Genomic DNA, 15,573 nt, shown 5'->3' on the forward strand with positions numbered 1-15,573 from the left:
ATGACGTCAGCAAGGTGCTGATGTCATCATAGTGCTGCACGTCGGGGGCGGGGCCCAGTCCCAGCGCACTGTTCAAATGTATTTACATCTGAAAGATGCAAATACATTTGAATATGAAGGAGGAAGCTGCGGTCACCAGTACCGCAACCACCGCGCTCCTCAGCAGTGTGTGCATGCCGGGCACACACACAGCAGGGTCAGCACAGCACAGCGCGCTGCCTCCTGATCCTGATGCAGCTAGTGTGCGCACAACAGATAATGCAGCCCGGCCTGCACACACTGCTGAGGAGCGCGGCGACCCACTACAGGGAGCGGCCCATCTGGCATTTGCCAGAATTGCCCTATGGTCAGTCTGGGCCTGGGCCCCAACCTTAAATGCAATATTTTTCTACACATTACAAGGTTAAAAAAAAAGGACAGCCTCTGGATTGTACATGGCTGCAAGCAATGTGCTATCCATGGGCCCATAGACTTATATGGGTGATTTTGATCTATTTTCAGGCTTCTTTTTTGCAGACCACTTTATTCACAATAAACAGACACGTGAACAGCCCCATAGACTATAATGGATACATGCATGTTACGTGAAAAATACAGACACAACATATCCATGAGACGTCAGTATGAGACCTTATGGGGATGACCTTTGCTACATTAACAAATTTTGTTTTATAGAAAATTTGTGCCAGGAAAGAGACTGGAGGCCTGATTACTGAGGCTCCAGACTGAGCACATTATGTCAATGAAATGTCAACAGAAAAGGAACATAACACCTATACCCCGATATGATTTATCAAAGTCAGAAATGAATAGAAGTCTCACTTAATTGCAAAGCGTCTTTAACTATTGTGTGGTCAGAACTTTGAATTGTAAAGTGCTGCGGAATATGTTGGCGCTATATGAATAGAAATTATTAACCCTTGCAATAGCAGATATGTGAGGCAGATCTCTGCATCATGGCCACATTGAGAAACAGCATAATGCTCTACCTCGTTATGTTAGCAAAAAGGAAAACAAAGGCCTGACAGCCAAAAATCACACATCAATAACAAGCAGAAAAACCGGAGTGACCGTATACAGAGAGTGAAGGGTGACAAGAGCAGGCATGCTCCATTACTAACCAGCCTCCTGCTGCCTCTACTTCCTCCATGGCTCAGCACTGCCAGCAGTAAACTCTGGCTACAGGCTTCCTCTCCCAGGCTGGAGACTAGTGTGCCATTCACTCACAGAATCCAGCTCACAGCTTGCTGGATGAAGTCACAGCATCTGGGAATACAATGCCAGCAGGCCTGAGAAAACCTGAGCTGGACTCTTTATGGCTGGAGCTAGAGGTCTCCAGGATTTCCCTGAAATGGCTGCCTCAGTTACAGTGGATCACATCCAGAGTTTTCGGATTACTCCTTGTACTCTGGAAAGCTGTAGGAGAAAGTGTCTGGAAGTAGGAGCTTTGAAAGCCAGCAACTGAGGAAAGCAAAACTCCTAGCATTTCTAGTCTAAGCCATCCTTTTCTAAGTCTCTGTACTATACTCTTCCATATATTAGAAGAAACCTGCCTATTCAAATCTCATTTGAATATCATACAGATCAACCATGTAGAATCTGATTTTTACAGATGCATTGTCATATTTAACATAGGAAACTGTATTTGGCCTTGTAAGCTTTACTCACTGCTGATTAGAGATGAGCAGATCTTTTCAAATTCAATGACTAAGGGTACTTTCACACTTGCGTTAATTCAGTCACAAGCCGCCCTTTTGGAAAACAGCAGAATCCATTCACAGATTCCGCTGTTTCCCATAGACTTGTATGGATGACAGATTGTGATAGAAGTACCTGCGTTGCTTCCGCCGGGTGGAAGGAACGCAGCATGTAACTTTTTTGAGCAGTGCAATCCGTAGGATTTCACTGCTCATGCTCTCTCTGGCTCCCTGCACACGTAACCAGGGTACACATAGGGTTACTAGGCAAAGTGCTTTGCCTAGTTATCCGACATTTACCCTGGCTATGTGTGCAAGGAGCCAGCACAAAGCGGTGTAAGCTGGTAACCAAGGTAAATATCGGGTAACTAAGCAAAATGCTTTGCTTAGTTACCCGATATTTACCCTGGCTACTCGTGCAGGGAGCCCGACACTTCCCCGCTCGGTTCCGCCCCCTCCCGAACTCCGCATGTGTACACACACACACAGACACACACACTCACCTGTCCCCAGAAATGCAGTCCCTGCAGCACTGACGTCCTCAACGCCATGGCCCCGCTCGGCTACACCCACTCCGCACTCCGACCCCCGCACACATTCTCGGCGGCCGAACGATCAGCTGATCACCCGGCGACCGGCTGCTGTGAGCGATCAGCTGATCACCCGGCGACCGGCTGCTTTGAGCGATCAGCTGATCACCCGGCAGCCGGGTGACCAGCTGATCGTTCACAATAGTTTGCCGTCGGTAAAATTGTAAAGAAAAAAAAAAAAGCAGATTCCGTTGTTTTGTACAATCCGTTGCATCTGTTGTGCCACTATATGCAACACATCCGTTGCATCCGTCACACAACGCAATGCAACGGATGCCGTTCAACGCAAGTGTGAAACTAGCCTTAGATACTTTGTCTCCAAAAAGTTGGTTCAAATAAATTCACTCAAATCACACTCCAGGAAACCTTGTAAGTGCTTGGAAAATACCCATGAGAGAGAGAAAGCAAACCTCGCTGTCCATAAGAGCTTACACTTTACAGGTGAGAGAATATCTAGCTGACCATAAGAGCTTACACTCTATAGAAAAGAGAAAGAGAGAGGATCCCACTGACCATAAGAGCTTATACTCTACAGGAGAGAGACAGAAAACCCTGTTGGTAATAAGAACTTACACTTTAATGGCAAGAAAGGGAGGATCCTGCTGATCATAAGAACTTACACTCTACAGCAAGGGTGGGGAACCTTTTTTCTGCCGGGGGCCATTTGGAAATTTCTACCAACCTTCGGGGGCCGCAAAAAATTATCAGCTTAAAAATCACCCTAATATATTTGGTAAAACAATTAACTAACCCCAGACCCCTACTGTGGTGGCTGGAGCTGCTTCTCTTTGGTACGGCTGTGATGTTCGATGATATTGATCATGTTGCTTATCACAACTGCTTTTCCAGGTTTGTCTCAGTCTGGAGCGCAGTCAACGGATTGGTAAATCGTATACATTACATAGGAGACGCTGAAGGCACATACATCACACAAGGGGCTGGGGACATATATACATCACAGAAGACATTGGGTCCTATAAATTACAGGAGATGCTGGAGGCATGTATACATTGATATAGAAGGGTTAATAGTTTCTATATTTCTTCATTAAAGATATTTTATTGTTATTAGTAAGTATATCTGGTGGTAGTTCATAGTCATTATGGAGCCTTCGGAATAAGAGACAGGCTCAAGGATTATTATTGTCTCTAAATGTTCTTCTTATCTTCTTCTTATCTCATATGCATGACTCTACATTTTTGTTTTGCTAAAACTTAAAGGTCATATGAGCAACTTGTAAAGTCCAGCTAGAAGCTTTATTTGCAATATCACATTGATCTGTAAATGGTATAAATAAAGTGTACTTTGGTTAAATAAACAGAAAATTGATCATGCCCACATGGATGCTGGTCTTTTTCTCCGAGCGCTCGATCTTGATTAGGTCTGAAGAGGCCTAATTGAGAAGACCTCACTGGTGATCCCATAAGCTGACTTGTGACAAAACAGAACAGCTACAACAGTTTTTGGTGCCCAACGTGGAGCCGTGGCCAACCAGCCTATTCGGAAGAAGTTTTGGGGACTCTTGAGACAGTGAAATTTCAGCTGCAGCAAGGTGAGAAGCTTTATTCTTACACTTTACTTCACTCTCTCTGATTTCCCGAATATTCTGGGTAAGGCTGTACACACGGTTCAAGAACTCTGGCATCACCAGTGAGTATTGTTTTTTCATGCATGTCTGAATGAGAGTTGAAATATAGAGTAATAAGATAATCTGTTGTCCGTCTATTAACTGATTGCATAGATTGCATAGCACGGAATTTGGGACAGTCTCTGTATAATTGCATTTGCTGTGTTGCTGTGTTTTGTGTTTTGCTTTGGCCATCTTTGCATCTTTGATGGGCAATACTCTGGTCTAGGGATATGTGTTCATAAGTGGTTTCATATTAATGCCTAGATAAAGTAGGCAGGCAATAGGTTGTTGTATATTGATGAGAAGTTTTTGAATAACAAAGTGATGAGAAATTGAGATAAGAGACTTGGTGAAATAATATGTATGTATAAGTTTAATGGTTATAGGTCATACTGTGGACTGTGAAAAGATGTTCCGGTTGTGAAATGTCACAGGGCATAGCCATATAGAGTATTTGAGTGGATACCTGACATATGTATTTTTTTTCCCATCAGTGTCAAGAGCGGTTTAGATAATTTTATTTGCATGTGAGGTTAACTGATCCTTGGAAGGTGTATTGTTACATATGTTTCTAGAATCAATGAATGAGTAGGACAAGTGGTCATGGGATCTGTCCTTATAGTGAGATATTGTGTGTTTCTTCCCCTCAAAATGGGGATGAAGGTTTTATAGTAAAGTAGAATATTAGTACTGTGAAGGTATATAAGTAGTCTCAATTTTCTGCTGGGATTGTGTATTATACCAGTGGGTATTAGGATTGTGTTTTGGAAAAACTGAATCTGGACGAGATAAGACTCTTGCTAAACAAACTGTGCGCTGCCATTCTGTCATTCTGTTGGGAGGGGTCAAGTGAACAGCTGCGCGATTTTCTGCCCTCTGTGAGAAGTCAGCTCTGTTAATTGTTTTGGTTTAACTCTAGTTTGCGTTCGTTGCTGGAATACTTTGTAAAGGACTAGCATGGAGTACCCAACTGCACATCAGGTCTAAGTAGGTTAGAGAGCATTTGTGGCCTTCCCACTTACATGGAGGTGGTCTAGCAGGTGAGAGGACTATCACACCTGGTCCTTCCTGCTTTAGTCATCTGGTCTATTGGGTGAGAGGTGTTTTTTAACCCTTCCCAATACACCCTACAAGTGTAGCAGGTGAGAGTGAATGCTGATTGAGCCTTCTTGCTACCACTTGAGAGCCCATTCTGACTTGCCAGGAGACGTGTGGCCTGTTAACAAGGTTCAGGGACACTGAGAGGGCATTTGCAGAAAGGTGGGCTGTGTGGGAATAAGTTGAAGCCATGGGCAACTTGTTCAGTGTGCAGCGTGGGGCTCCAGCAGGATCCAAAACAGCCAAACAGATAGTGCAAGAAAGAGAAGGCAAAGAAGCAGTGAAAAATGTCAGACTAATACTCAGAAAGGCAGACATGCCAGAGTGTGGGTGTTTGGATGTTGAGAAATGGCACAGATTCAGGGAAGAGGTGCAGCATTGTGGATGTAAAGAAATAACAGTGGGATGTATTATTATATTATTGTTATGTAAAGTGTATTATAAATGTTTTAATGCACCAAGAGCAAAAACTGTGACTGCTACCGCCCCCCCTTCACATGATCAGAAACCCAGACCAGATGAATGGACTTGTAAACATTGTAGTCAGAAAAACCCAGACTGGAGAAGTACTTGTGCTACGTGTAGTGTTACTCGCCCTAAGCAGATTGCACTAAATCCTGTTCGAACCAGATCACATGTGATGACAGAGGACGCTGACACTGAAACAGAGGTAGTGAAGGAATTGAGTTTTGGGGAGGAAGCTGGACATTATTCTGATGGTGAGGAAAGAAAACAGTTATCTGACCCTGAAGAACAACCTTTCCCTCTTTCCCTGACTGACGTAATACAGCAGGAAGGGGAGAGTATAGAGACGTACCTTTGGAGGTTACAGCTGAAGTGGGCAGACGTGGGGTACAAAGTCAGAACCTCCCTTAATGACAAAATACTGATGAGTATATTTGTTAACGGTATGAATAAGTTTTTACGAGAAGCAGTACAGACAGCCAGACCTGAGTGGAGAAACATGGACCCAACAGACCTTCTGCAAGTAGCTAAGGGGGTTGAACTGACAAAATGCAAGCGACCAGTTATGTATGCTAGAGCACAAGGAACACAGTGGAAGCAGAGAGGGGGGGGGCACCAGGTGACCTAGCGACCGTACAGTGCTGGAATTGTGGACAGAATGGACATTATGCCAGACAGTGCAAAAACTCCAAAAAGGAGAGTGAGCAGACTGATTTCCCTCTTCCCTTGCCTCTGACCTAGGAAACTGGCAACCCAGTGACAAATGTGTACCCTGTTTTCGTTCCCTCAGGACCTGGTCCCACCTTACTTACGACCATAACCATGCCAGGGGGGAAGGAGGCAGAATTTTTAATTGACACTGGGGCAGCCGGCACTGTGGTACATAAAGACCTGATAAAGCCAGAGATGATCACTGACGAGACTGTGGAGTGTGTCGGGGTGGAGGGATTGGTGTCTGAAACTCCCTTGACAAAACAGATGAAGCTGAGATTACAAGATAGCCAGGAAATTCTCACAAAGCTTATTGTTAGTGAAAACACTCCTATGAATTTGCTGGGGGCTGATGTGTTAAGTGCTATCCAGGCTACCATACAATACACCCAAGAAGGTATTACAGTCACAAGTCCCCTCTCTGACAAACACTTGTGCAAGATTGCAGCAATGGTGTACATGTCCAAATCTGCGAGAGTGTCCGATACCAGAACTAGTGAAGACATAGCAAGGCAACAAGTTCCAGACATTGTATGGGCAAAGGGAAAAACTGATGTTGGTCGGCTTCCTATTCCCCCAGTCATGATAAAATTAAAAGAAGGCTCCACTCCTCCTTGTTTAAAGCAGTATCCCTTAAGCCCAGCCAAATCAATGGCCCTGACCAGAGATATAAGAGAATATGTGGAAGCAGGGGCTCTAGTACAAAGGTCCTCCCCCTGTAACACTCCCTTGTATCCAATCAAGAAAAAAGGGCCCAAAGGTTCCCCTGCCACGTACAGAATGGTGCATGATTTGAGAGCGGTCAATGCTGTCACTGAGAGTAACACCAATTGTTCCAAACCCACATACCTTAGGCTAAGTTCACACATCCTGTGTTTTGCATCAGTCACAATCCGTAGCCTTGAGGAATTACGGTATCCTGCAAAATATTTTGCAGGAATCCTGTATTTCCCCATAGACTTCTATTAGTGACGGATTGCGACTGATGACCCTGCGTTGCATCCGCTGCGTCGCGGTCCGTCGTTTTTGACTGACCGCCGAGCGGGGAGCAACGCAGAATGTAACGTTTTTCGGGCCGTCAAAATTAACGCGCCGCGCAGGAATCCGTCGCCATCCGTCAAGCTTGTAATGCATGTCTATGGTGCTGGATTCCGTCGTAATCCGTCTTACAACGGAATCCAGCGCAGGATTCCGTCATGCTCTACTGAGCATGCCCAGCATGCTTGGCACGCCCACTGGGCTGTCCCAAACACAGACGGATCATGACTGATCCGTCAAAAAACGGACGCACAGCGGATGTAACGGACGCAACTGATCCGTTTTTTCACAGGATTCCTGTGAAAGGAATCCTGTGAAAAACACATCAGTTGCATCAGTTGACATCTTGAAAATGACTGATCCGTTGCTGACGGACCTGACGGATTGAAAACACAGGATGTGTGAACTTAGCCTTACTGTCACAAATCCCAGGGACCTCCAAATGTTTTACAGTAATTGATTTGGCAAATGCATTTTTCTCTGTGCCTCTACACCCTGACTGTCAGTATCTTTTTGCCTTCACACATGAGGGGAAACAGTACATGTGGACAGTCCTCCCGCAAGGAGGAATGAATTCACCTACCATTTATTCTACAGCTATGGCAGGAATTCTGGAACAGTGGCAACCGCCTCATCCACAGGTTACGCTATTGCAGTACGTGGATGACCTTTTGCTCTGCTGTCCAGACCAGACGTCCTGCAAGGAAGCCACAATTTCTTTGCTGTGTTTTCTGGCAGAGAATGGTTACAAAGTTTCACGTGAAAAAATTACAGTACTGTAAGCAAAAGGTAACATTTTTGGGTCACTGTATCTCTGAAGGTACAAGACACCTGACTGAGGAGAGAAAACAAGCAGTCCAAAATCTCTCCTTACCCAGGTCCCACCGGCAACTGCGCACCTTTTTGGGCTTAGTGTCATACTGCAGGCCTTGGATAAGGTCTGCCTCGCAAATGATGCAACCCCTCTATGATTGTCTGTCATCTGACCCCTTTGACCTCACTCAGGAAGCTATTGATTCCTTTCATTCCCTTAAACTACTCATTGTATCTGCCCCGGCCCTGGGTATTCCAAATTACGATCAACCATTTTCCTTGTTTTGCCGTCCTCACACAGCAACATGGTGACAAACAAAGACCAATAGCTTACTACTCAGCGCGATTGGACCCAGTTGTCAGAGGGTCACCCACGTGTGTCCGTGCTGTAGCGGCTGCTGCAGTACTGCTAGGGAAAGCTTGCGAGATCACATTGATATTTTCCCGCTACAATTTACTCCCCGCATGACATCCATGCTATACTTGTGCAAGTCCAACCGAAACACCTGTCTATGGCCAGACAGCTCAGACTTGAATGTGCCCTTCTGATTCCTGAGTATGTCACCCTCAAGAGGTGTAATGTTCTGAATCCAGCCACCCTTTTGCCAGTAGATTCAGAAAAGGCGGAATTGGTGACAATGGTAGCAAGTGAGGATGAATACTTTGACATGACACACGAGCATGACTGCATAGAGCTGATGAGTCAGGAGACAGCAGGTTTTCCACATGTCTATGATACACCTATTACTAATGCAGATTTTGAGTTTTTTGTAGATGGTTCCAGATACCACCTGGATGGGAGATTCTACACTGGATATGCAGTAGTATCCTCACATGAGGTAATCCGAGCTAAACCACTCCCGCCGCACATGTCCGCGCAGGAGGCGGAGCTAACAGCGCTCATTGAGGCGTGTAGAGCGGGATCAGGTAGGAAAATTAATGTTTATTCAGACTCAAATTATGGATTTGGGATCTGTCATGATTTTGGCCCTATCTGGAGAAGTAGAGCTTTTCTTACGTCAGCTGGTAAGCCTATTAAAAATGCAGAATTGGTAAAACGGTTAATGGAGGCACTAATGTTACCAGTCCAAGTTGGCATCATTAAGGTGAAAGCACACACAAAAGGTGACTCACTGGAGGTAGCGGGCAATAGAAGGGCGGATGCAGCTGCGAAAGCAGCGGCAAAGAGGCCTAGGGATCAGAGGATAGTGGCAGGGAGCCAGCAAGTCCCAGCCACAGTGAGTCTGGATGTCCTGAAATCCCTCCAGCATCAGGCTGCCCAAACAGAGAAGGAACACTGGGAGAAAATGGGAGCTGGGCTGAACTCGAATGGAGTATGGGAAAGTAAGGATAGGTTGTGTTTACCAAGGTCCCTGTTCCCTATGATGGCACAAGCAACACATGGCCCCATTCACGCCTCAAAAAGTCACATGTGTAACCAGGTGAATGCCTTCTGGATCGCTCCTGGCTTCAGTTACGTAGCCTCCAAACACGTACAATCCTGCATTATCTGCACACAACACAACCCAGGTAAAACAGTAAAAGTCCCTAAGAAAGCAACACCCAGACCGCTCTACCGTGTCAACGACTGCAAATAGACTACATACAACTACCCAAGGTAGGAGTGTATGAATACGTCCTGGTATGTGTAGATTTCTTCTCAGGATGGGTTGAGGCCTATCCAGTAAAATGTGCAAATGCTAAAACAACTGCAGGAAAACTGATGAAGGAACTAGTCTGTCGGTATGGCATCCCAGAAGCCATAGAAAGTGACAGGGGTACACACTCCACTGGAGAAATAATGAGGGACATTATGCAGGCCCTGGGAATAGAGCAGGCATTCCATACCCCTTATCATCCACAGAGCAGTGGAAAAGTAGAGAGATTAAACGGGACACTTAGGCCTAAGCCACACGGCGAGAAAAACAGTGCGAGTGGAGTGCGATAAAACATCGCATTCCCCTCGGACCAATTCTAGCCTGTGTGTCAGCACACATGGGCGATTATTTTCTCAGCCCTAATCGGACTGAGAAAACAATCGCAGCATGCTGCGATTGTAAGCTGAGTCTCTTTCTCTCGCACCCATTCAAGTGAATGGGGCGAGAGAAAAATCGCACTGCACTCGCGGTACACCGGTGTACTGCTAGTGCAGTGCGAGAATGGCAATAGCCGGCTACGCAGTAGAGAGGGAGAGAAATCCCTCCCTCCCCTCCTGAGTGCCGGCCCGCCCCCCGCAGCTGAGGTCTGCTCGCACGAACGGACCTCAGTTGCAAGGACACAGGCATGACACTCGGCTCTGCTGTACTGCCAGCACGAGCCGAGTCTCATGCAAGTGGATCGCAGTAGTGCCCGTGTGGCCCCAGCCTTAAACTAAAAATTCAAAAGGCCATGGCAGAGACAGGAAAGAATTGGGTAGAGTGCTTATCGGTGGCACTCTTTTCAGTCAGACACACTCCATATAGACAGACAGGCTTGTCTCCTTTTGAAGTCCTGTTTGGTAGTGCCCCAAAAACAGGTCTCTACTTTCCACAAGTGTTACAGATGCAACACGGCACTATGACAGCCTACGTCCAGGCCTTACAGGAAAGACTTAATGTGGTGCATAAACATGTCTTTTCATCCATTCCAGATCCCAATGCAAGTGCAGATGTGCATCAGCTGAATCCAGGTGATTGGGTGGTCGTGCGCAGACACGTGAGAAGGGCCTAGATCCACGCTCTGATGGCCCATTCCAAGTCCAGCTGACCACATCCACCTCAGTGAAACTTGAGGGAAAACCCACCTGGATCCACGCCAGTCACTGTAAAGAGGTCACTCCACCGGCAGAATGACAGTTTTGCTAATTATCCTGCTAGGTGTAGCAGGGTTGCTGCGCCAAACAAAGACACTGAGCGAACTTTTAAATATGGACTGGGATAATAAACTCATTCGCCACCATATTTCTCTTACTGAGGACATGGAAGGAGAAAAGCCAAAAGACTGTTGGATCTGCACACACAGTTTTATTTTCTTCAAAGACTATGCCTTATTTAGCCTTACCTCTGGAACCACAGGAGGTGTTGATATCAGACTGTATGTACAATGAAACCTGGACTCTATCGATATTCTGGTGAAAAGATGTATTTGCCACCTTGACTATAGCTGGAAACGTCACTAATCCCTGGTTCCAGCTAAATATCACACAGCCTAGGGGACAGTCGTGGTGGATGGAATACAATCCGGACATTGAGGGTGTAGTTACCAAAGTAAAGACTAAGATCCCTCATTCAGGCCCCATTACCTACGATGGATTATGGTTCAGTCTTCAATATAATGATGTTGCTATCTGTGGAAAGGACAATGATTGTTTCCGTGTGTTTGTGTCTATGTGTGTATCTACATACATGGTCACCAGTTTTTGTCTGTTCTCCTATTATATGTATATACATGTGTATGTATATATGTATATATATGGATGACTCCAGCGAAAACTCCTGGTGAGGAAATACATTTTCTTTTATGAATCCAGCTAATTGGTTTAAGGGCCTAGCAGGTTGGGTTTCTGGCATTATACAGTCCTGTATGCAAATATTGTTATTCTGTCTATTGCTTTATATAGCTGTAAAAGCATTGATATATGCGTTAGCTAAACTATTGAATAATGTATGTTCTAAGAGTTTCAGTATTGAACCCTCTGTAGTTTACTACGGACCCCAAATGGCCTCTACTGACGGGGAGTAGGTGTCCACACTGAGGGTGGATGGGTGAAGTGGTAGGAAGACCCCTCATGGGTACTAGGCCCATGAGCCAGCAGCTCCTGTTTGGACGCCTACTGACCCTGTAGTGAAGGTTATACCATTTACAAAAGGGGGAAATTGATATAGAAGGGTTAATAGTTTCTATATTTCTTCATTAAAGATATTTTATTGTTATTAGTAAGTATATCTGGTGGTAGTTCATAGTCATTATGGAGCCTTCGGAATAAGAGACAGGCTCAAGGATTATTATTGTCTCTAAATGTTCTTCTTATCTTCTTCTTATCTCATATGCATGACTCTACATTTTTGTTTTGCTAAAACATAAAGGTCATATGAGCAACTTGTAAAGTCCAGCTAGAAGCTTTATTTGCAATATCACATTGATCTGTAAATGGTATAAATAAAGTGTACTTTGGTTAAATAAACAGAAAATTGATCATGCCCACATGGATGCTGGTCTTTTTCTCCGAGCGCTCGATCTTGATTAGGTCTGAAGAGGCCTAATTGAGAAGACCTCACTGGTGATCCCATAAGCTGACTTGTGACAAAACAGAACAGCTACAACAACATCACAGGAGGGGCTGGGGGCATATATATATCACAGGAGGGGCTGGAGACATATATACATGACAGGAGGGACTAGGGACACATATTCATCACAGGAGGGGCTGGGGACACATATACATCACAGGAGGGACTGGGGCATATATAAATCACATGACGGGCTGGGGGCATATATACATCACATGATAGGCTGATGAATATATAAATCACAGTGGAGGCTGGGGGCATATATAAATCACAGGAGGGGCTGGGGGCATATATACATCACATGAGACATATATAAATCACAGAAGATGCTGGGGGCATATATACATCACAGGAGGGGCTGGGGACACATATACATCACAGGAGGGGCTGGTGACACATATACATCACAGGAGGGACTGGGGCATATATAAATCACATGAGGGGCTGGGGGCATATATACATCACATGATAGGCTGATGAATATATAAATCACAGTGGAGGCTGGGGGCATATATAAATCACAGGAGGGGCTAGGGCATATTTACATAACATGAGAGGCTGGAGGCATATATAAATCACAGGAGGGGCTGGGGGCATATATACGTCACAGGAGATACTGGGGGCATATATACATCACAGGAGGGGTTGGGGACATATGTACATCACAGGAGGGGCTGGGGCATATACATCACAGGAGATGCTAGGGCGCATAAATTACATGAGATGCTGGGGTTCGAACCTGTCTGGGGGGGCCACGGACAGTACTGCCGGGCACGGACAGCATTGGTGGCAGCAGGGACAGCACCAGAGGGGCACAAACGGGGCTGGGGAACATGGACAAGACTGAGGGAGCATGGACATCACTGGGTTGGTGACACACAGCACTAGGTTGATGGCACACAGCACTGGGGTGCTGGCACACAGCACTAGGGGAGGGCTGAAACACAGCACTGGGGGAGGGGGTGACACACAGCACAGGGGGAGGGGTGACACACGTCACACAGCGCCGGGAGGCAGCATGACACACTCAGCACCAGGACACAGCACGAGTCCCACAGCATGACTCACTCAGCACCAGGATGCAGCACGAGTCCCACAGCGCCGGTACGCAGCATGAGTTCCACAGCGCCGTGACGCAGCATGACTCACCCAGCACCGGGACGCAGAATTTGTCCCAGAGCGCTGGGATGCAGCATGACTCACACAGCGCCGAGACCCAGCATGACTCACACAGCGCAGGGACGCAGCACGACTCACACAGCGCCGGGACGCATGTACTGCAGGTAGGCCGGTGAACCTACTGCTCCTCTTCTTCTGTGGGACTGGAGCGCAGGGCATCTCTCTCTAACAAGGTACGTTCTCAGTATGCTGGCACAGGCTACCATATGGAGAACCTAATGATATGTGCCCCACACATTGTGATTTAAAGGGGCAGCAGCCGACAAGACCGCGGCTGCCGGCCAAGTACTGCGAGCCCCAGGAATGTGCCCAGGGGCAGCATAAAAAGTCATCGCGGATCGTATACGGCCCGCGGGCCGGAGGTTCCCCACTCCTGCTCTACAGAGAGACCGAGAGGAACCTGCTTACACTTTGCCGGAGAGATGACCCCACTGTATAAGAGCTTACACTCAACAGGAGAGAGAAAACCCTACTGATTAAGTGCTTACACTCTACAGAAGAAAGAGCGGACCCCACTGACCAAAAGAGCTTACACTCAACAGGAGAGATGGCCCCACTGTATAAGAGCTTACACTCTACAGGAGAGAGAGGACCCTACTGATTATAAGACCTTACACTCTACAGAAGAGACAACCCCACTGACCATAGGAGCTTACACTCTACAGGAGAGAGGACCATGCTGACCATAGGAGCTTACACTCTACACAAGAGAGAGGACCCTGTTGACTATAAGAGCTTACACTCTACAGGACAGAGTAAGAGAATGCGCTATAGTGATTTAATTTATTAGTGAATTAGAACAGCAGAGGCTCTGGTGAAAAGCGGTGCTTTATGTCACCGTGTCTGAAAGAGAAGGGGGAAAGCTTATTAGTAACCAAATATAAATAAGAGGTTCTCATACATTATAAAACTACTGTATAATCATATATGAGAATAATTTGACAATAATAAAGCTTATTCATAATTGCTCAAATAATGAATCATTATCCATAAAAGGGAGAATTTGACAATTTTAACAGTCATGCCCCTGTTAACCAACATTATGTCAGATACTTATCAAACGTAATACAATTGTTCAGTTTGTATTTATACATTAGTACATTATATAAACAGGTAAGGATGGACCTCATTGCTTTCATGACTTATCTAAAATCTCTTTCAGACACCTTGACATAAAGCACCGCTTCTCACCGGAGCCTCTGCCGTTCTAATTCACTAATAAGGTAAATCACTATAGCGCATGCGCGCACTTCCGGGTTACACTGCGCACGCGTGGCGTGCACTTCACACACTCTAGAAGCTTGCGGTTCAAAAGGCGGAAATGGTTAGCAATGCCCGCTCATCCTCAGCATTTAAACCCCAGTCCCGTCACTTACTCGCACATTTCACCACTGATCACCGGCCACACAGGTAACTCCTTGGGATCGTCTTCACTACTACTTCTAAACCTTAATAGTATGTTTATTTTCTTCAAGTCTGCCACCAATACCTTAATCCTGTGGGTAAATATAATAGTTCTTTTTAATCTCCTTTTTTTAAATCTATACCAAGTGTGGTAAAATCCTATGTCTTTCTCTTTCAGTAATTGCCTTTCTATAGCGGTTTCTACTAACAGTATTATCCACTTGGGATTTCCTGTATAAACTGCACAGTATGAATTCGTCCCATTTCCCTCAATTAGCCGTAGGCAAATCATTTTCATGGAAAATAACATATTATTTTCATTATATGGTTATACTCTTCTTATTTTTACAAATATGGACTGTTTCCCATAGGACTATAGGCATCACAATATAACGAGCAGTCTTATGACAATTAATAAAAGGAGCCTTTTGTTCCAAAGTGCTCCTGATAAGTACGTTTCATTAAGATACTCATTTATGTTCACTTTTTGTATATGTATCAGATCTCTGATTTTATATTGTGGGCATCACTTTTATAGATACACCTTGATTTGAAGCACGCCTGAGGTTCTTCTTGTGTTTAATATAACATCAATCTAGGTAATCACACTATTAATTTCATAATACAAATAATATAATTTACATAGTATACATTGATATGAATATTGGATATGACATAAT

General features: G+C 45.3%; 1 protein-coding gene across 4 annotated transcripts in view; it reads right to left on the reverse strand.

Moving 5' to 3' along the window:
- Nucleotides 1-1,256, reverse strand: part of POFUT3 (protein O-fucosyltransferase 3) — a 34,100-nt gene extending 32,844 nt beyond the window's left edge. For all 4 annotated transcript variants that reach the window (XM_075337813.1, XM_075337811.1, XM_075337812.1 and 1 more), the window contains exon 1: nt 1,122-1,256. The gene's annotated coding sequence lies outside the window, so the exon portion shown is untranslated. The remainder of the gene's footprint in view (nt 1-1,121) is intronic.
- Between the last annotated feature and the right edge of the window lie 14,317 nt (nt 1,257-15,573).

The sequence above is a fragment of the Anomaloglossus baeobatrachus genome, chromosome 1, assembly GCF_048569485.1.
Source record: "Anomaloglossus baeobatrachus isolate aAnoBae1 chromosome 1, aAnoBae1.hap1, whole genome shotgun sequence".
NCBI lineage: Eukaryota > Metazoa > Chordata > Amphibia > Anura > Aromobatidae > Anomaloglossus > Anomaloglossus baeobatrachus.